General features: G+C 43.4%; 1 long non-coding RNA gene across 2 annotated transcripts in view; it reads right to left on the minus strand.

Moving 5' to 3' along the window:
• LOC142010904 (uncharacterized) overlaps nt 1-22,829 on the minus strand; it is a 120,421-nt gene that overhangs the window by 64,261 nt on the left and 33,331 nt on the right. The window lies entirely within an intron of this gene.

The raw sequence follows: 22,829 nt of genomic DNA on the forward strand, positions 1-22,829 counted from the left end.
TTGCTGGCGCGCGGCTCGTCCAGACAGGGCTCCTTTTCTAAAGGACCCTGGCTACTTCGAAGTCCCCTTATTCCTATGAGCAGATAGGAATAAGGGGACTTTGAAGTAGCCGGGGTCCTTTCGAAAAGGAACCCCGTCAGGATGAGCCACGCGGCGGCGAGCTGCGTCAATTTCGAAGTGCTGCAGCCGCCCTCATGCTAATGAGGCACTGAATATGTATTTCAGGGCTTCATTAGTAAACTTCGAAATGGCCATTTGCATGGTCATTTCGAAGTTTTTGGCTAGTGTAGACATGACCAAAGTCCAGTTAGTGCTCCCACACTGGAGTGGCCAAACACTGACTGTTGCAGCAGTGCATTGTGGGAATCTATGCCATCGTTCCCTCAGCCCCGCATTCTGCGCCCTCCCTCCAGGCCTTGCTGCACCCCCTCTACTGGCAGCACTCACCCTGCTACCTGGTTCCCGGGTCCCCACAGCTTGGGGGAGCTGGGAACTGACCAGCGCTGCTGCACCTGGCTCGTGGGAGCCAGGTGCTGTGCCTGGCACTTTCCCAGCGCCTGCAAGTAGTGGGCAGCAGGGAGCTAGCTGCAACAGCGCCAGTCAGCCTCTGGAGGCTAATAAATTTGATTCAAAGACATGGCGCTTCCACACCATCCTTATTCAAACTGCTAAATCTGAACTTGATGCTACACCCCCCTGGTTCTGATGATAATACACTATCAATATTAGTGCTCCCTATATCGACCTAATGGTACTTACAGTAAAGACTGTCACTTGGTACAATCGAGCTAACTGCCTTAAATTCAAGTTCATCTCATAGTGTAGAAGTAGCCTTGCTGATTTAGCTTTGGATTCCTTATTGTCCCTTACAACACTCTTCCACTAACAGTTCTGTTTCCAGTTGGCCCTGTATACTGAAGCCCTTTGAATCTTTCCCAGCTGTTAAACCCACTAGTTAGCCAGGGACATTCCAAACATCATGTCCCTGCTTTCTTCAAGACCCACTCCTCCCATTTCCAGCTCCTGGTCTAACTTCAGAAACAGCCTTTTCTTCACAGGAAACCATCTCCACCACCCATTCTCCCTGCCCACAGGCTGATGCCAGATAACAACCCACCTACCAAAATATTAACCTAACTATAAATATCACTACCCTAGACAAGCATCCACTGCTCTGGATCCTCTCACAGTTTTTCCACCTCCCGCAAATGGCACACATTCCATTTCAAACCTCTAAACTCTCAAGCTCTCCTATCTATCCTACCCATATTCTAGCCCCCTAAGTTAACAGAGTTGCCCCCAGCCTATTCTAAAGCACACCCACTTGCCCTCATCAACACCATGCACCAGAGTCTGGTCCTAACCTCTTAAATCTTAGAATTTGCCATGTTTCTAGAGATTATCCTCTTAGAAATGACATTATTTTACTAAGGTTAAAATGAAGAATAATATACATATTGGGTTAGATTCCTTCATCCAGTGGTACTGCACTTGGTACAGAACCAGAGAATGAAGAGCTGACAGACAGCAAACCTGTGGATCCAGGCTCCCTCATGGATGTCACCAATCCACCTATTCACCTCATGCTGGGTTTTGCATTTGGATCTCTGGATTAACTGTAAGATTCAAAAGTGACATGCAGATAGACATCCCTAATGATTCTGCACCTAAAAAAGTTCATGTTTATTGATGTCACTGTATGAAATATATGGCACTCATTTTCACGAGCTATTTTCACCTTTGGTCTAAGTAAACAGAAGGAAGTCCAATGAGCACAAATGAACATGAATCCATTTAGGAAGGAATAAATCAGTTGCACATACACTAAACGGGAAATGACTGTCTCAGAAGGAGTACTGTGGAAAGGGATCTGGGGACAATGGTGCATCACAAGTTAGAGTCAACAGTGTAATACTGTTGCCAAAAAAATAGTCAACATTATTCTGTGATGTGTTAGCAGGAGTGTCATCAGACAGACAACAGAAGTAATTCTTCCATTCTACTCTGTACCAGTTAGGCCTCAGAATACCGTGTCCAGTTGTGGGTGCCACATTTCAGGATTGACGTGGGCAAATCAGAGAAAGTCCAGAAACGGGGCAGCAAAAATCAGTAAAGGTCTACAAAACATTACCTGTGCGTGAAGGTTGAAAAAACTGTGTATGGTTAGTCTGGAAAAGAGAAGAATGAGAGGCGATATAACAGCTTTCAAGTACTTAAAAGGTTGTTGCAAAAAGGAGGGAGAAAAATTGTTCTTAACCTCTGATGATATGACAAAAAGCAATGGCTTGAATTGCAGGAAGGAAGTTTAGATTCGACATTTGGAAAAAACCTCCTAACTGTCAGGGTAGTTAAGCAGTGGAACAAACTGTCTAGGGAAGTTATGGAATCTCCAGCAGTGGAGGTTTTTAAGATCAGATTAGACAAACACCTGTCAGGAATGGCCTAAATACTTAGTCCTGCCATGAATGCAGAGGATCAGACTAGAGGATCTCTTGAGGTCCCTTCCAGTCCTATGATTCTGTATAAACATGCAAGTAAATTCTGCAGAACACTATAACCTCCCATTTTTGACCTAACCATACCCCATTTGGTAGATCTCCAAGTCCCAACATACTCATATATTTGGCTTAATACACTGCACAACAAGATGGAACAACTTTTCCCCACAAAGCTATTCCTAGCCATCATACATGTTGACTGCGATACACGTGTATACAAGTCCTTCATGTGGTTGGCCTTTTGACATGTAAAACCAAATATGAATTTTACTGCAGCTAAAATATTGCCCACTGGTGCAGAATAACCTGCTTGAGTAATCAGATATGCACAAGCAACTGTCTTGTCTAGATTATCTCTGACAAAGCTACAATAAAACCTAAAATGCATTTTAATGAAAATGCCAATGTGCATTTCTGTTTGCCTTCGTGAACACAGTACTAAAATGCTTCACATCTCAGAAATATTGATATTTCATGTCAGAGAACCTTAAGTAAACAAGCCATAAGAAAATAGAACCCAATTTCATTCACTTATCCTGGACCACCTGAACATAGTGCAATGGGATTATTTTGTTTGGCTGTCTCACAAATAAGAGTTTATTGTTGAATCCTGTTTCCATGACTGCAAGAAGTTGCTTATGTTTTGAATGGCTATGCATGTTGCTAACTTTATAACTCGCCTATTAAAATATAGAGCAGCAGCTGCTGCCCTGGTCATATGCTAAACACATGGAGTCACTGGGGAAAAAGACCACTGTTAACATGTAGATTTATTTTTAACACCCTCACATTTCTAACACAAATCCTCATCTCAGTAAAATGGCAAGTGTCCATACTTTCCAGCTGGGGGGAACACCTGCATAATACAAACTTCAACAGTGCTACATCTGGTATTAAAACCCATTTTATTTCATCTGGCTAGTGGAATAACATATCAGCACTGGTGAACAGAAACAGGGCAAAAAGTTAACTGCTGTTTATATTTAGGTAAAGACAGATGTCTAGTTAAGGTGTTTATACTGCACACATTTCTGTATATGTTAGGAAAAGACAGACCTGTTTAATAAAATGGATTTGGCATCTAGTTGCAAGAGTAAATTCAACAGCAGAATACAACTGTTCAGTTGTTTTTGCCTTGGCACAGGAGAAAAATGAGAACCTGTTTTATACTGGACATGTGTAAGTAACAAATAACTTGTTAAAGTAAATCATCAGTCTCAAAAAATGCTCCTTCCTTTAAAGCTTCCCATTAATTATCTGAAAATGCATCTTTACTTGGCAAGAACAGCATTTTCCCTGTGATTTTAAACATATAAATGTTTCCGGAAAGCAAGCAGTATGCTTACTCTGGCTCACACCAACAAGCCCAAAAATATAAAAAGCTTACTTTATTATACCCCTACTGTCTAGACACTTCAGGTAGGGTGACCCTCCTGCAGGTATCCACACACTGGTGAGCTCTAGACACCAAAATATTGGACTTAAACTATCAATTTGGTTTATAAATGTGTTTCTAGCGTGTCAGCTGCTTCCTCTTCCCATCTTTTTGGTAATCCATAGGTGTAACCTAACATTCTAAGCCTGCACTTGATTCCCATAAGTACACTTTGAACCTTTCTAATCCAGAACTCTCTCATCTGGCAATATTCGTAATCCAGCATGATTTTAGCTAGCCAGATGACCACTTATCATGGATGTGGCCAAATTACCTGTGATCCCATAAAGTTTGTTTCCAGCCAATAGTCCTGGCTCTCAGTGTTCTGTGCTGTTATTTAGCTATAATTTGACCCTAACTGTCTTCTTCGAGCCCTGTAATCAGTGGAAGGGTTGGTATGCCGCTAGACAATATTGACCTCCCAGGATCCAGCAAATGCTTTTGTCCAGCACTGATCGGATCCCAAGAGTGCCAGAACAGAGAGGTTCAACCAGTATCTATAACTCCTACTGTCTTTACTACTCAGCATCTTTCATTGCTTCCGAAAATCAAACCCTTTGATAGTAGATTCAGCTCAAGAAAGCATTACTGTTGCATATCATTTTTCACCTTTTAACCTCTGACTTTAAGAGCAAGAGAGTGCCATGTAGTCCATGAAGTTATGTGCACTATTGACTGTAGTCAAAGCCCTAGACCCCAACCCTAACCTTGCTCTAGAATACTTCACTAAAGATGAATGTTTATAAACTGATCATTATTCCACACCTTCAATAATAAATAATAGGTCAAAAATTTAGTATTCCTCTATAAATAGTGTTTATACTGCTTTAACAAAGAACCTAATATAGTTAAAATGATACAACCTCCTATCCTTGTTTCAGTTATACTAGCATAAATGTACCATCATTAATAATAGCAGTAATTTAAACCTATTTATTTGGTCTTTTCACATAGATTAAGGATTTGGCCTACAATAAAGAAATTACTCTCCATCTTTATGTATTTAATTGACGCTAAGGAACTGTTTTCCTTCATAAATAACTTTTAAACTTGTATGTATAATTGTATGCCTTATCTAGTTCTTTTCTGAACTCTGTTATAGCCTTGGCCTTCACAACATCCTCCGGCAGGGAGTTCCACAGGTTGACTGTGTGTTTATTGTGTGAAGAAACACTTCTTTTCTTTGCCTTAGGCCTGCTGCTAGTTAGGAATTAGAAGAGTAAAACACATCAGGAGATAAGTATGGTGGCAAGTAATCCAGCAGACAGCAGCCTGTTTCAAAATGGCTATTTTAGAGTTGCAGTTTTTTGCCTCTGGCCATTTTCAAGAAACAGCCCACAGAAAGAAATGCTGAGCAGAGCTAGTAGGGAGCAGACACTTCAAAGAATGGTTCTCCTGAGGAACAAATGCAGTTTCTGTAGCAGTTCCATATGACATTTAATATACCCTGAAACTAGAGAGGGCAGGGAATCTAAACTGGGGTTCCAAGCATGTAGCTCAGTGTCTCTCCAAATTAACTATGGGAAAATTTACCTTCAGATCTGTATTTTGAAACACCAAGCTGAGAAGCATCCAGATTCTGGATTTTGGTTTATCTCCTTATCTGAAACAAAGTTCAGATCTGGATGAGGGGTAGGAATCCTTATCAGAAGTCTAATCCTGCTAGGCACCTTTCTGTGGGTCCTAAATGCCTTTCAGAATCAAGCCCTTAATCCACAGCAGATTAGCACAAGTAATGGAACTAAGCCACTACTGAAAGGTGTTAGCTAGTATACAGCAACTTGTTCAGGGCTGATTCACTGAAAGGATCACAAAATGATTAAAATGTCCTTGGACCACAACATTTTAAACTGTTTACTCTAGTTTATCTGTGCAATAACAGTAAGGGATTGATTGTGGCCTCAGAGACTACACCTACACTAGAATATTTTGTCAAAACCCGCGGAGCATCCACATTCCCAAGGTGTTCTGTCAACAGTACATCAACAGAATGCGACACTTCTGTCAACAGACTGCCTTCTGCTGCTCCTAAATGAGGCAGAATGCCTCTGATGACAGATTCTGTTGACAGAAAGAGTGTCTGGATGTCCCAGGGGGCCCTCTGTCAACAGACAGGGCTTCCGGGACACAAGGCAGACCTGTCTGCTGTGCTTCTGGTTGGCTGTTCTGTTGAGAGAGTGACTGAGCAGTCTAGCTGCTCTCTGTCTGGCCATGATCTATCGACAGAAGTTTTGTTGGATGATATCTTCCAACAGAAACTTCTGTTGACAGATCACTCTAGTGTAGCCATAGCCAGATATGCAGACATATATGCATAGTCTCTTTTGAGATCAACTGCAGTTGAGCAACTGATAACGAAAGATTAATGTATTAATTTGTATCTCACCGCTTTTGAGCTGCAAAACTTGTTAGAGTGCATCATGGGAGTTGATCAGTTCCCTCATGTTCCCATTCTTTTCTATGGGCTAGGGTACCTACCCAGTTCTGTGCCTCCTATGATGCACCTCCGTCCCATACCTATATAGGAGATCATATCATGTATTATGGGAGATGTCATCTGACCATTTCACACCTAATTCATAAGGGTAAACTAAAATCCTAGTTCTGAATGTTCCTGAATTTTGAAGGAGATAGAGATGTGAACCTAGTTATGGATCTAAATTTTGCAGCTGATCCCATTTCTATAATGAGGAAAATCAAATAATCTTCCTCCTGAACTGTGGTTGTCTGAAAGCCCAAGCTGTATTTTGCAACTCAGACTCCATCCTACCCTAATCCTTAATGAGGCTATGTTGTTTCACAAACTCTTTAAAAGAACTGGCAAAGGTAAAAAGTGGAAAACACGAAGCAACATGCTGAGCAGTCATTGTGAGGCAAGTGAATGTATGCTTAAAACCAAGTAATGAACATCAAAATAGTAACATGAAACCCTAAAGGGATAGGAAGAATTCTGCATTTGCTCCGGTATGTTGAAAGGGGAAGCCCTAAAATAGAGAGAGAGAGAGTGTGTGTGCGTGTGTGTGTTAAGACTATACTATGTACCTGTCACAAAAAGGAACATTTCCTTCGTTTTTAATAAAAGCACAAAGGAGCCGCAAGTCTCTCCAAAAAGACCCACATATCATTTCTTCACTAGCGCAGATAAATGTTATATGATTGGAACTGTAGTTAAGCCTTTACAAAAGAATACCCTGCTTGAGAGGACAACCCAGATTACCTCCAAATGTATTGGGTACAATTCTGCAGCCCACTTTTATCTGAAGATTGTTCCTAACATGCAACTGATTATTGTCCATCCCTTAATATAGGCTTTGCTGTGTTATTATTCACAGCATATCTACGCTGAATTTTGTTCTTGGTTCTAGCACAAATAACCAGTTTAATTATTCATTATTATCTTAGGACTTGCTTAAATTTATTTTGGGGAACAGAAACACTAGAAATGCATAACTGGAAAATGACCTGATAGGAAAAATGCAAAAGTAAACGATGTACAAGGATTAGTCACATACAGATGCAAACACGTTAGAAAAAAAGATTCCACATACTTCTAAATGGATTCAAAGGACAACAGTGTTTCAGGCTTTGAGATAAATACAGTATATTATATGCCATCAAGAATAACAAACAAGGCCCACACAGTAAGATAATACGGATTTTTTTGTTACACATAAGGAAATTTCTCTGCTGCAAGACATTCCATTCTTTACTAAACAAGCTACTCTTAGAAGAACATGGGGATTATGCCAGTGGGCTGCAACAGAAAGCCTCCCAACTAACAAAAGAAAACAGAGGAAGGAATCAATTTTCCTCATAGGTGCTTACCAATACCAAACTTCAATAACCACCTCCTAGCAAGGTTGACTCATGATACAAACTCTATTGTCTTCACTTTATGTAAATTCCTACTCCTATTTTTACTATGTTTTTATTTTCCCCCCCAAAAGTTATCAGAGAACTTGAGTGTGAAATTATTTCTTTAGTTTAATTACCACCATCAAGCACCTGCTCCTATTCTGACAACAGGTAATAGGAGAGGATCTGGTTGAACAGTGTTTCCCAAAGTGTGGTATGCCTACCACCAGTGGTACGTGAAAGGATTTCAAAGGGTATGCAGCAGAAAATAAATGACTAAAAATCAGGAGATAAGCACTAGGACAGCACTGGGAGAGAGGATATGCTGATAAGACCAAAGTTTTAAGTTTGGGGAACACTGTGCTACAATATGCTGTTTAGGCACAATACTGAATACCCAAAACTCCCATTGACTTTTGATGGGTGGGAGCCGAGAGAAATAAGAATTGAAGAGCAAATATTTAAGGAAGACTTGATCATGGAAGGCAGATATTCACTGGTCTGCCTCTAGAAGCTTTCTTTTAGTTCAGAACTCACTGAACTGAGTAAAATCACTCCAATTTCTGATACGAGAGGAGTAGACGAGTTAGTCTGTATCTTCAAAAACAACAGGAAATCCTGTGGCACCTTACAGATTAACAGATATTTTGGAGCATAAGCTTTCATGGGCAAAGACCCACTTCGTCAGATAATAAATGACTTAATGCATCTGACCAAGTGGATCTTTGCCCACGAAAGCTTATGCTCTACAATATCTGTTACTTCATAAGGTGCCACAGAACTACCAGTTTCTGGGAGGAGCATGAGGAGATATCCTGGTACTTTGGATCATAAGAACTATGTGAAATTTATCTATAAAGTAGAAAATACTAACTTGGCCTTTCTCAAATTACAAAGAAAGTTTCTTTAACAACTCACTTCTTGCTAATTAAGTTTGGTTCCTTTTTCTCACCGCTAAAACTCTGGCATTTTTCAGAAAAGAAATGAAGCTCAAAACTGTTAGGCTATGGCTGCCCTACAGTTGCTATTTCGTGATACAAATATATCCTGAAATAGCCACACCGTGGATAAATGCCATGCTCAAAATAGCTATTTCAAGCATGGTACTCTGGTTCCAGTACCCCTCGTCATATGTGGGGTAGCAGAAACTTCGAAATAGCTGCTTATGTAGAACTTCAGTGTCATATGGATGGCACCAAGTTCAAAATAAGTTAACTTGCAATAAATTACTCAATTTGTGTTGCGCAAATTACATAAGTTATATTAAGTTATGCCTACAGTGTAGCTGTTACCTTAAAGTTCATGTTAAATCAAATTGATATACTATCCCCAGCAAATACATTCACCTATAAGACAACTAGGTTGTGTCTACACTACAAAAATAACTTCTAAGTTGCTTACTTTGAAGTACAACTATGCGACATCTTCAAAGTTGAGCGTCTAGACACATCCTACTTTGAAGTAGTGCACTACTCAATTCCTGGGAATGGAGTAAGAACTTTAAAGTTGGGCTCCCTACTTCGAAGTTAACTTCAACATAAGGAAAAATGTGTGTAGATTCTCTGCTGGCTACTTTGAAGTAGTGCTTAATTTCGAAGTTAACTTTCAAGTTAGTTCCTAGTGTAGACGCACCCCTAGTTAACTGCAAAACAGTTGCTAGGATGGCAGGCATAGGCCTCTGCTTATCATAAAAATAGCTGTTAAGTAGCCATTCCACGTATAATTATTTGATGCATCAACTAAGTTCAAAAGGTCATTAAATGAGAGTTTAAAAATATAACTCTAGTAATTTTGTATATTTTTCTTTCCTGAGCTCTTCACACTGTAGCGGTGTAACACAGTAGAAGATCTGACAGCTGTAACAAAAGATTCTTTGTAAAATTCCTGTAGCTGGCCTATCTGCCAATGTTGTCATTTAGTATACAATTCCACAATATTCTTGACATTCATTAGCAGCACAATATACAGGAGAGCCCAACTGATATTGTATTTTATGTTTGGGGATTATTCTGGATGAAATGCACTAGATTTTAGACATGTAAAATATCTTAATTATTTTCTTCCAATCCCTTGTACTGAAGCAGTACTTTGAAAGGAGCCGACAAATTTAATTATGGCCCTGAATTTACCATATGAGCAAGTGCTTTGAACGGGATTACTCATGTGGCATAAAGTTACATACATACTGAGGTTTCTGCTGTATTAATGCCTAGTGAGCATTCAGGGCTTGTGTGCAAAGGTTAACCATGCACTTAAGCTGCCTTTGGAAACTCCCACAAATTGAGGGAGGACTGGTTCACGACCACTTCCACAGCTGCTGTTGCTGCCCTGAATCTGACTCAGTCTCAAGTTCCAGTAACTTCCACACAGTGCAAAAAGTTCATGTCTTATGCAACTCAGGGCCCGGGCCCAGGACTAGAGGGTGGCGTTTTGTGTCTAGTGCATTAGAACTGTAAATCTAATTTCAAATTTACAATCACTAATTACAAATATCTTGTGCCGATTCCCCCACAGTTATTATGCATGGCATATTGATAACTGTTATAGAATCTTCAAGCTAATCAGTCATGGACACTAAGGTGCTCTGAGGAAAATAGGGAATATGTATAGAGTATTCTCAGTTCAACATTATGACAGCTCTGAATTGCCTCTTCTTGATAGCATTCCTAATTAACCCTAATATTATTCATTGGAAACTTTTCCTGCCTTTGAAGTTCAATTCCTCTGTCCCAGCTCTCTGGATACTGTTACACCAGCCCTGTCAGGGATAATTTCTGTTCCAGGAATATAAAGATATTTGAGAAGGGTATCCCCCTTCTTCTCCCCTTTGGAATACACATGCATTTAAAAAAAATCCCCAAGGTAAGGTTAGTCCGAAGTAAGGTAGTCAACCTGGGACCAACATGATTCCTATCCACCACTATCTTCCTCCTCATTGCCTAACTCATTATCCTCTTGCAAAGCCTTCCTTAATCTCTTCTGCCATGATCCCAGAAAAAAAATTATAATGGTTTCTCTACAAGTATGCTGGGACCACTGCCACTCATGGTTGTCGCATAGTTTCCTTGCATGCCCCAATCCATAACAATCTACTGTTTGTCATATACTTATACTGTACAGTTTACAGTGCAGGTTATTTTGTTCTGTACTTGTACAGCACCCAGCACGCTGACTGACCAGGGTCCTAGGCATCAGGATGTTACATATAAAATCACCACCAAATGGATTTGTGAGATGTTTAGAAAATATTGCCCAGGAAGTTCAAACCTAACAAACTAGCTATCAAAACAACTAATTGTTTATTGTCAACATGTGATATTCCCATTATGAGAATATCTGCAGGCGATCCTGAATCAGCGTGCAAACTGGGGGATCTACATCACTCTTGGGGCAAGAGGAGGAAAGAGCTCCTTGGGGTTATCTACAATCCCAGTAAGATTTTTGAATCTGCAATGCCTATGTCCCTGAATCAACCCAAGAGGTTTCCTTGAAGCAGAGTCCTCAGCTTTGTTGACTTCAATTTTTAAGGCTAATATCAATTCCACTGATAGAGGTTTGTTTTGATATTGTAAATGGGTCTCCATAGACATGGCTGAAATCATGCCCAAAGGCAACGGTACTGGAGCCAACAACCATGTAGTCATTAGTCTGTGCAAACCTTAAAAGGGTATTACAGTGTTAACGCCCACCTAATATATCAACAGTGGAAACCATTAAGGAGGAAAGTAACATGAGGCAAAAGAGCAGGCCTTCAATAGGGACCAAGAGGTCTCCTGTGGTACAAAAAGCAACAGCTGAACACATGTCCTACTAAATGACAATCCCAGGAGTAATGCTGTTATAGCTGTGTTTGTTGCAGGCTGTTAGAGAGACAAGGTGGTGACACCTTTTACTAGGTAAACTTCGGTTGGTGAGAGAGACAAGCTTTCAGGTTATGCAGAGGTCTTTTTAAAGTCTGGGAAAACAAGAGCTGTGTGTGGCTTGAAATTGCGTCTCTCTCACTCACAGAACTTCATCCTTCATCCCCACCTTGTCTCCTTAATCTGGAGAGGAGATCTACAGTATTATACTAGTCTGCAGTTCAGGTGACTTTCATGGTGTTCAAGATCACACTGTAGATTTCTTATCAAAACAAAAAAGCAATCAAGTAGCACTTTAAAGACTAACAAAATAGTTTATTAGGTGAGCTTTATGAAGGTGACAGACCCACTTATTCAGACCATAGTCATACCAGAACAGACTCAACACTTAAGGCATAGAGAACCAAAAACAGTAATCAAGGCTGACAAATCAGAAAAAAATTAGCAAAGTGAGCAAATCAGAGAGCAGAGGGGTGGGGCAGGGGGGAGTCAAGAATCAAGAAGTGGGTCTGTCCCACGAAAACTCACCTAATAAATTATTTTGTTAGTCTTTAAAGTGCTATTTGACTGCTCTTTTGTTTTGATAGTATATAGACTAGCACGGCTCCCTCTCTGTTACTATAGATTTCTTAGTTCATTTGGATGGATCAACAGATTTCCTCAAATAAAAACTGAGTCAAGAAAAGAGTAGCTGGACTGGGACTACACATAAGGAACTAACCTACCTTACCTACAGTTTTTAAAAGTTGATTTCTGCAACAGCTCCTTTGATGATTATATGAATTGTGGGATATGGTAAACCTGTAAAAGAATTTGTGTCACCATTCTTGTATATAATGTAACACTTGTATCTGTCACAACATTTTGAATATCTTAGGGAGATATGTCTGGAGCCAAAATTAAGAACTGGTGATTTGACAGTGTTTCAGTTCTGCAGGACTGACCCCCTAAACGTAGAATCACAGTGTCCAATACACTCCCCATTCGCCACATGTAGTGAAGGGAGCAGTGGAGTGTGGCAAACTACAGCTCAGGAGAGCCATACATGTGGGGCACCCCTCCAGATGCTCCACAGGTGCATCCCCACCCGACATGGTGGGAAAGTACATGGAAGCCATGAGCAGAGGTGGCCCCTGCCATAATTTCTCTAGCATGGCACCTGTAATGCCAGCTGGGAGCTGTGCCGCTCCTTTGGCCCTGGCACAGCTCCTGTTGCATCTGTGCCTGTAGCCCAGCATGACCTTGGGTCCTGGCATGGCACCAGCAACCCCAGATCCAGTGGCAGCAACTCTACTGATTCATGTGGAATATACAGGGGTAGGAAGGGTGTGCCTGGCTCTGGGGGAGGAGGGAGAGCATTTATTAGAACAGGGGGGTGGAGGGGCTGTGGCACATGTGCCAGGATGATAACCACAAGTATGGTGATCCTTGCTTTACTATTGGACTCCACTGATCTAGCAGTAAACAAAAATAAACCAGCATCCAAATCTCTTCTGATTTGCACTGCTGTAAATCATCAAAGTAAAAACCACAATGAGAACAGCGTCAGGCCCAACAATGACAAAATATTCCACCTTAGCTGACTATTAAGATGTTTGGTTTGTACAAAAAGGCAAACAGCATCCCTGTGGAAACACATGGTGAGAACAGCGCATGATGCTTCTTGAGATGCTCTTTTATCATCAGCAGTTCTCTCCCCCCACTTCCAGCTTCAAGGGCTATTAGCAATTCAAGAAATTGAACGGAATTAACATTTTTGCATGTGAATCAGAGAGGTACTTTCTGTTGCTACATCATGCACTGAAACCATCTGATTTCAGGGTACCATATGGCACAGCAATTGCAACACAGTCTATTCTTGATGATTATGTCTTTTATGATGTACTGAAAAAGCTGTTGCATCCATATCCATTACCAAAGGCATAAAGAAAAACAGAAAGAAAAGGACAAAGGAAAACTCAGACTTATCCCATTTTGGTCAATGTCAATAGGACATATAACATGAAAGCACTACCCAATGCAAAAGAAAAGCAAGTTTCCTCTTAACACACATGATAAAATGTTTGAGAACAATTTGTCCTAGTAAAGCTATTATTCCTGTAAAACTGCCAAGGTCAGTTTCTACTTGGTTTCTATGCTATGTAAATTTCACTCACATAAAATAAAGCTGCCTTGGGGCAAATTAAACTTGAATATCTGATATTTCAAACATGTTCAGTGCTTTACATTTAGGAATCATCATAACATACTCTTTCTCGCTAGTCCCCTTTTTCCATGTCTCCCTTGAAACCACATGCCTTCTTAGTGTTCTCCAGACTTTCCTAAGACTTTGAAATCAAATATACAAGAAATTATACAGATTACAGTCATTTCATAGAATAGCTAAGCAGAGCAACTGGTATATCTCACATGACAAGTTATCTTTGAAGGGGCATAAATTTTTTGAGAAGAATATAGGAATAAGGCAACTATGTCCCATTTTGGCTGGAACAGTCCCTTTTTAAGCCCTGTCTTGGCCATCCTGACATTTTCTGGCAAAAGTGAGCATTTACCCCATTTGTTCTTGTTTACTTGATTGGTTGGGACAAATGCCCATAGGGCTTTGGCAGTAAGAAGGCAGGGTGCAAGTGAGCAGCGACACCAGCTCCAGCCTTTGGGAAAATGTAGTCATCTTATCTCATATCTGCATCTCTGCTCACCCAAGCCCTGCCTGCCTCTCCCGTGGGGAGCAGGACTTGGGCGAGTGGTTAGAGCCAGGCTTATATAGGGAAGGTGCCTCAGATAAGGGGCTTGGGCCAGCCCTGTATTGGGGAGGGAGCCCCCAGCCAAGCAACCTGGACCAGACATGCACAGTGTCCCATTTTCCCCTTGGAAGATATAGTCACCCCTATATAGGGAGCTATTTATTTAAAAGTACTTCTGCACTGCATGAAAGTTCCATTAGTGTAGTATTTCTGCCCACTCATGAAGCTTGCATATCATGCTTGAGTCTATTTAGTCCTGCTAATTTATTTCAAAGACTAACAACACTGTTAGTGACCTAGAAACAAATGAACATACTTATCATCCTACACAGCTATAAAGATTAAAAAGCAGGTACATAGATAGGTGTGTGGGTGTGAGAGAGAGAAAGAATTTAGCGTTCCCTAAATTCCTTATTTGTTTATTTATCTAATTGGATATGAGCAATTTGAATCTAGCACAGGCCTGTTGAGATGCCAGATCTTGTTTGCAAACGTGTTCCATCAAACGCAGGTACAGAGTTCAAATTATAAACTATGAAAATCTAAACTGGCAAATACTGTTATCTAACTATTTGCAGAATTAAAAAACATAAAAGATAAAAACCTTTACTTTCAGTCTTCACTTGTGGCCTTCAAAAACCAACTATTTTGCTACTATATTTTAGGTTAGACAGGTTATGAATAAAATTAATTGGTGAATGTAGCTAACTAGAAAGTTTTGTAAGTCTTTAAATTATTAAACTTTTTGCACCAGAGGTGAAATTCAGTTAAAGTTATGCCATGGACTAGGATGAAGCCAGGATTTCACTCCAGATTTTCCAACTTCATGATGCACAGCTACATCCATTCATTTATATGAACCTTGTGTGTGCAGCTACCTGATATACATACATCAAAATGAGGTACTTGTGTGTAACAAAGTTCAGTGCTCATTATATTGCAAAATACAGCTTCTCACTTTGAGTTTCAAAAACCTACATGAAAAGTAATTCAAAAGCAGAGTCAATTAAAATCTAACTATATAACAAAGTTACAAACAAGGCAATCAAAAATAAATGAAAGTTTCTCCTCCTGATGGTTGAGCATGGTTCTCATGGATGAACTCACTTTTCCTGATTCCAAAACCCAAATATTATAATATTCAATCTCACTTGAATGTTGCTGGTTCTGCATCCTTCTTAAGAATGACTATTAAAATAATCAGCAGAAAGAGAAGCAAAAATTATTAATTAAAAATAGATTTGATAAAGCCAATGCCCAGGTTATCAATTCATGCCTCTCTAAATTTTGGAGGAGTAGGGAAGAGTAGACTATCTCTGAGGCTACGTCTCCATGACAGGGTTTCTCCAGCAAAACTGGGCTTTTGTTGGAAAAAACCCACAAAGAGTCTACATGCAAAATGTGCTTCGTCCACATTCTGACAACAAAACTCGGCATATCTGCTGGCAGCGTTATACCTCTCCACAATCAGGTATAATGCCTTTCTGGACAGTTTCCTGTCGACAAAAGAGCTGTATATCTGGGGCCCTTTTGTTGACAGACAGGGCTTCCAGTTCATCAGGCAGCCCTGTTTGCTGAGCTTCCAGTTGGCCATTCTGTCGAGAGGGGGTCAGGGCAGTTTGGCTGCTCTCTGTCGACAGAGCAGATTGCTCTTTGAATCTATTTTTATGTGGAGAGGCAATCTGTTGACAGAAGTTTTGCCAGGAAATCCCTTCCAACAGTCACTTTTGTTGACAGATGCTTCTTGTGTAGAAGTAGCCTAATAGTACAGGTTTCCCTTTAGAAAAACATTTTTAACTGAATCTACCTTGTGGTAGACAGTATATTTACCAGACAAATTAGTTACCGCGAAGTAATTTTGTGGACATCAAGACTGGTTCTCCAGCTGTGGGTTGGGACCCCAAAGTGGGTGCAAGACTGGGCTTGTACTTGCTGAGACCCAGGGCCAGAGCCAAGCTCCACTGTGCAAAGCGAGAGCCAAAGCCCAAAGGCTTCAGCCCGGGCTGGTGGGGCTCATGTTTCAGGCCCCTGGCATAGGACTGAAGCCCTGGGACTTCAGCTTTACTTTCACGCATTGTCATATGTCCTCTAACACTCTCATTACAAAACATACAAATAACTGAATGTTCAAATTCTTTTCCAAAATCCTCAGTAATGCATAACCACCCTATCTGAGGGCATAAATGAGTTGTACATCCAGTAGTACAGGATGGACTAATTTTCATGCATTAAATGTTTTAATGTAACATAAAATATTACACTTGACTCAACAGTGAATTTCAGTAAGACATAGCACTTGGGAATTCTGCATATTAAATTTACTGAATAAAACATACACTAAACTAGACAAACCATAAAAGAATCTCATTCATGTGTTTAGGAGTAATCTTTTCATGTGGCTAATTTTGTTTTCGGTGACATGACTCAAACCAAATTCTCCTCCCGTTTACAGGAGAGTACGTTGCCGTGTGCACATCTCTCCAATTAACGTGTGATGAATGACGCACTCATTATTTAACGTGTGAATATTTATTTGATCTAAACTTTGTTTTAAATGACAAAACTGAACATAAAAGATTGATTTTCATTAGTACCTGTAGACAAATCTGCTTTCTTTATCACCTTAGTTTATTTTATTTTTTTTAATTTCCCACATATCAAATTCACACAGGTAAGCATTTTCACACGCAGCTAATCTGATCCCTGGAATACTGGTGGTCATGAACTGCACACATGGAAGCTCTTTAAATGAAAGATGGAGATATACATATCTTGTAGAACTGGAAGGGACCTAGAGAGGTCATGAAGTCCAGTCCCCTGCACACACAGCAGGACCTATCACCAGCCCTGACAGATTTTTTGTTTGTTTGTTTGTTTTAATCTAACCTGCCTCAAACCCTTGAAAGGCCCCCTCACGGACTGAACGCACAACCCTGGGTTTAAAAGGCCAATATCCAAACCACTGAGCTTTTCCCCATTCCTTACAGCATCAAGGCCATTGGGCCTGCTACATAGCACATTTGGCAGGGGGACATGCGGGGCAAGGAACAGTATAATTCAGAGACCAGTTCAAAGAGAAGTGGACATACAGGACTGCCACTTGAAACAAGTGCACTCACTGGACGGAAAAAGGAGTCTCAGGAAGAGCAATCTGCATGGGGACCATGAGAGTGAGTACAGTTTACTGTGTATATCTGATATACACAGCATTCATAGCCTCAGTCTGGCACACAAAGAGAAACACAGATGTAAAAGATACGACACATGTAGCTAAGGTTTTAGAAAACACTGTTGTACTGCATTAGTGAAACACTTTCTGACCACGCAACTCCAGACTGTATCACAACGCATATGCAAGGAAGCATCAGATTACATCAGGAGAACTACAGGACTTCAGGGGCTACAGTAACCGCTCTCACACCCCATCTTAACATTTTCTCTATTTCCCAGATAAAAGGGGTTCCACCCCTTCTGGGATTTGACATGAGTCCCACATAGGCTCAGCACCTGGCTTTGGTAAGTCACAAAGGGGGTTTGGCTCAGTAATGAGGAGAACACCTGTTTGTAAACTCTCAAAGTTCTTCATTAGCCTTTGCTTGAGGATTAACTTCCTCAAGGGGCACCTCTTTTATCCCAGTTTCAGCTGGTTTAGGAAACTGGGGCCCCAGAGGATCATTTTTCATTCCACTGGGTGGACTGAAGAGGCCTTCCTGTCCTGTCCAGAGTTAGAGGAGATTTTTATGATAAATCTGCTTTTGATTTCACTAGTCCAGGCAGTAAATTTCATAATCGACCAGTCCCACCTGACTGAGTACTTGATACAGGTCCTGTCACTTGGCCAGGAGTTTGCTTTCAGAGCTGGGAAGGAGTAAGGAGCACTTGGTCTCCCAGTAGGAGTTTCCTGGCTTTTGCCCTTTTATTATATTGCCCTATGTAAATCATCACACACGCATGGTTTGGAATGACATATATGTTAACTTCAGCATTTAAATAATACACAGATGTTCATGCTAAAAAGGGGTAAAAGGGGAAATGTTGACTACTAGCAGATGTACCCAGCATTGCTCAGGTCCTTGGGGGGCTTAGGGCAGGATGTAGGGGGATGCAGGAATCAGGGAAGGGCTTAAGGCGGGGAGGGTCAGAGGTTCATGGTAAGGGATGGAGGTGTAGTAGTCAGAGCAGGAGGGGAGATGCATGGGGGCTCCAAGCAGGAGTTGAGGGTCCAGGAGTGAGGGCACGGAGCTGGGGAGTTCAAAACAGGGGGCACAGGGTGCTGCAGTGAGGCCACAGGATGTGGGGGTCTCAAGACACAAGGTTCAGTGGGCAGCCTGGAGTCAGGGCAGGGCTGGGGGTCTCAGGGTACGAGGGTGAAGGAGTGTGGGCAGGGTGTTGGAAGGATTGGGGTCTCAGGGAAGGGGTTAGGGTACTGGATGAGGATGGGGTGAGGAGTGCCAAACTCAGAGCAGGGGGCCCAGGACGGGTGGCTGGAAGGCCAGAGGGAGCTAACCAGGTCAGTGAAGGTGGCACTGATGCAGTGGTAGCTCCTCTGGGGGCACTGGGGCTGCACTCCACCAGTGGCTCCTCCTTGATGGGCCACAGCTGCATGGGCTGTCCTCAGCTCCATCCTGCCTGTGGGAGTGGGTTCCGTGGGCAGTCACTGGGCTCCAGCTGCCTCCTCCGAACTACAGCCTATCCATGGGGGCTGGATTACAGGGGCTGAGCCCAGTATCCAGCTGTCACCCCTACCATGTAGCCTGTCCATCTGCATGGGGCGAGTCTCCCAGGATGGACCCAGACTCCAGCTGCCACCCCCAGCCCTGGCCTCCAGCAATGCCCCACCCCAATCTTCAGTTAATTGGTGGTACTGAGGCTTCAAGGGCCAATCCCTGCCTTTCAGTCCCAGGGAGAGCAGGACAATGGGGCCAATGAGTGGCTCCCATCCAGACCTTTTTTGGGGTAAATGGGCCACTTACTACATTATGTGGTGATCCATGTGGTATGTTGTTTACACCTGGTCATTCTGGTGGTGCACCTGTCCTCATGGCCATGCTACACTATATTGCCCCTTCTTTCTGTGCCCCCTCCCTTTCCACCTTCTGGAAAACATTCTTATTCCAGGCTCTTCTTGTTTTCCTGTGACAACCAAACCCTGACCTCACTTAAAGTCAGGATCAGAAGAAGCTTATCCTAGCTCTTACAGTTTAGGAGGAGTTCTGGAACAAACACAGACAGAAAGATGCACTCTAAAATAGATAAATAATTTAAAGAATTTCTAAACCTTTTTATTTTTCTTATTTCAAGTCCTCTGTGCATTATCCCTATAGTATTGCTTTCACTACAGATTTTAAAACTGACAGGACTTTTAAGTTCTGCTATTTTTCCACTAATATCAACATTTACAGGTTTTACTTTTACTTATTTTACAAAAAATTTAAAATGTTAAGTTGCAAAGGCTGAAATCCTATTACAGTCCCTCAGACCATCCTATATTAACATTCACTTTTGTTAAAGGCTTATATTCCTTATTACTAGTGAACAATTTTTCTGGCAGGGCCCCGGAACCACTTCTTTGCAGAATCCCATCGCCAGGGCATTCACATTGTTACTACCAGCATTCCTGAGAGGTTCTAATTAAGTTTCTGCAAGAAAACAGCTTTACCATATAGTTGATGCTTCACACAAACCAGTGCACCCCCATTGAAATTAACATACCCCACCAACAGTCACTCTCATCCTGCACCCCAGAAAGTTACTACCTGCTGTGAAAGCAGACTGCAGTCACTTTCTGCCACCACAACCTTCCCATCTCCATCTGTCTAGGTATATGCCCCAACCCTTGCCCCATGGTGCCCTTTCAGCAATATCTGAGGACCTCATAGTCTTCTGTGTATTTCTTAGGTGTTCTGATGATAATGAGTTATTGTCTCCAATTTATGTGGAACTAAGGAACCTACCCCCTGTCAAACTCACCCAGAAAATCTGTGGCAAAGGAGGATGTGACAGAGTATACAAATTCCACCCAGGGAGAATGGGGATGAACCTATCACTATGGGCTCAGGAGGCCATGCCTCTTTTCTCTGCTTCTCACAGTCCAGGTAGAAAAGCCAGATAAAAGAAGGCAGCCCAGTTCAGTTGGGACTGATTGGAGGAAGAAGAGCATGTACTGAAACTACCTGCAGAGGTGCTGGTTACACTGTAGGCAGTAGAACCTAAGCATCCAGACTGCACTGCAGGTGACTCATTGACTGCACAGACTGCCAGGGAAGCCAAGCTGACACCACCTGAGGAGGGCCCAGGATACAACTTGTGGTAAGAAGTCACCCAGGAAAAGTTGTAAAAGCCAATACCTGAAACCCTAGCAGGGAAACCCCTTGGCTTCATTGGGCCCTGGATCAGAACCTGGTAGAGAGGGAAGGACTGGGTTCCTCTATCATCCCCACAGGCCACCAGGTGTGAATGCTGTCTGCTCTATGTCCCAATTCAAAGGCTTAGAGGCTATACATGAGCTGTGGCCCGTAGGTAGGACGAAACAGAGTGCTGGTCTGCTCTGCCCTAAAAGGGACAATCCTCCCCACTGCTACTCGTCCTGGCAATGAACCTTGGGCACAGAGACTGCTTTTTTGATTTGCCCTGCCATAGAGGTTCAGACTGATCATAGTTCTGCCCTGTCCAAGGGGGCCAATACCCCACTTGTGGATGTTTGTCCAAGCCTGAAGGTTCAGGGGCCATAGACTATTGTTTATGTAACCCAAACAGAGGACTGAAGATCACCTTTCTACAACTCTCTTTATTACCAAGAAAACTGAACAACATTGTGACAGGATGGCCTGGGGCCAACAGGGGTGGCCTGGCTCAGCAGCCACAGGGCCTGTCACAAATGGAATTAAACCCACTCCCAGACAATTGCTCTAATTACTGGACCATCCTTCTTTCTTTGATGGATGTTCTACTATAGAAGTGTCCATGAATTTTTATGCAGGCTCACCATAGCCGCGTCTACACGTGCTGGCTACTTCGAAGTAGCCGTGCCAACTTCGAAATAGCGCCCGTCACGGCTACACGTGGCAGGCGCTATTTCGAAGTTGACATCGACGTAAGGTGGCGAGATGTCGAAGTTGCTATCCCCATGAGGAGATGGGAATAGCGCTCTACTTCGACGTTGAACGTCTAAGTAGGGAACATGTAGCCGTTGTGCGTCCCGCAACATCAAAATAGCAGGGTCCACCATGGCGGCCATCAGCTGAGGGGTTGAGAAACACTCTCTCCAGCCCCTGAGCTCGATGGTCGCCGCGTGCAGCGGCCCCTTAAAGGTCCCCGCCCCCTGCCTTCCTGTGCAGGAAGCTGAGAGAGTGTGCAGGCGGCAGCCCCCACGCGGCCAGCCTACACACCCCTCTGCAGCCACACACACCCTCCACCGCTGCAATGGCTGCCTGCCAGCCCCCCAAGCGCCCCCAGGGCACGCCCCCCAAGGGGAGCCAGGGCTCCCAGCCCGGCAGCCAGGCTGGGAAGTGGCAGCGGGGCCCCTCCTGGACGGAGGCCGAGCTTCGGGACCTGCTGGGGCTCTGGAGTGAGGAGGAGGTGCTCCAGGTAATGGGGAGCAAGAGGCGGAACGCGGATGTGTTCGCTCAGCTGGCCGAGGGCCTGGCCGCCCGGTGTCACCCTGCCCGCACTCCTGACCACATCAGGAGTAAGGTGAAGGAGCTGCGGCAGGGTTACGCCTGGGCCCGGGATGCGGCCGGCCGATCTGGGGCCGCCCCCGTCACTTGCCCCTTTTACAGGGAGCTCAGGGCCATCCTCGGCCCCTGGCACACCTCCTCCCCTCTGGCCACTCTTGATACCTCGGCTGACGAGCCCCAGCAGGCCCCGGAGGTGGAGTCCGCCCCGGAGGTAAGCCCCGCACCCCAGGGCCCCCCCCCAGGAGCCCACCCCTGGGGCACCGGAGGAGGAGGAGGAGGGGGAGTCCTCCACCAGCGACGGGGGACTCCAAATAATCCTGCCATCACAGAGCTCCAGCAGGGAGTCCGCCCACTGGGTGTCCCCCGACCGTGGGAGCAGACCATCAGGTATGTTACCCCCCCGGTGCACACCCCTGGGGTTGAGGGGCAGGGGTAACAGACATGACCAGGGCCCTCCACATGCCCAGATGACCATGGCCCCAAGGACAGCAGAGGCATGTCCCTCACAGGAGTGCATCAGCCCCTGCCCCCACAGCATGACAGTGCCATGCCCCATCCCTGGGGATGGGGGGAGCGGAACCTAGGGTCCCCCAGGGGGAGGGGGTGGGACACCCATCAGCAGCAGCAGCATCTCCTGGGGACGGGGATGGGGAACCAGCAGCAGAGGGGTGGAGGGACAAGGGCCACGGCTCGGGGCCCACACTAACGGCTGTCTCCACTCTTCTTCCCCCCCTGTGTTCCGCAGCTGCACCATCGGAAGG

The sequence above is a fragment of the Carettochelys insculpta genome, chromosome 3 (genome assembly GCF_033958435.1).
Source record: "Carettochelys insculpta isolate YL-2023 chromosome 3, ASM3395843v1, whole genome shotgun sequence".
Classification (NCBI taxonomy): domain Eukaryota; kingdom Metazoa; phylum Chordata; order Testudines; family Carettochelyidae; genus Carettochelys; species Carettochelys insculpta.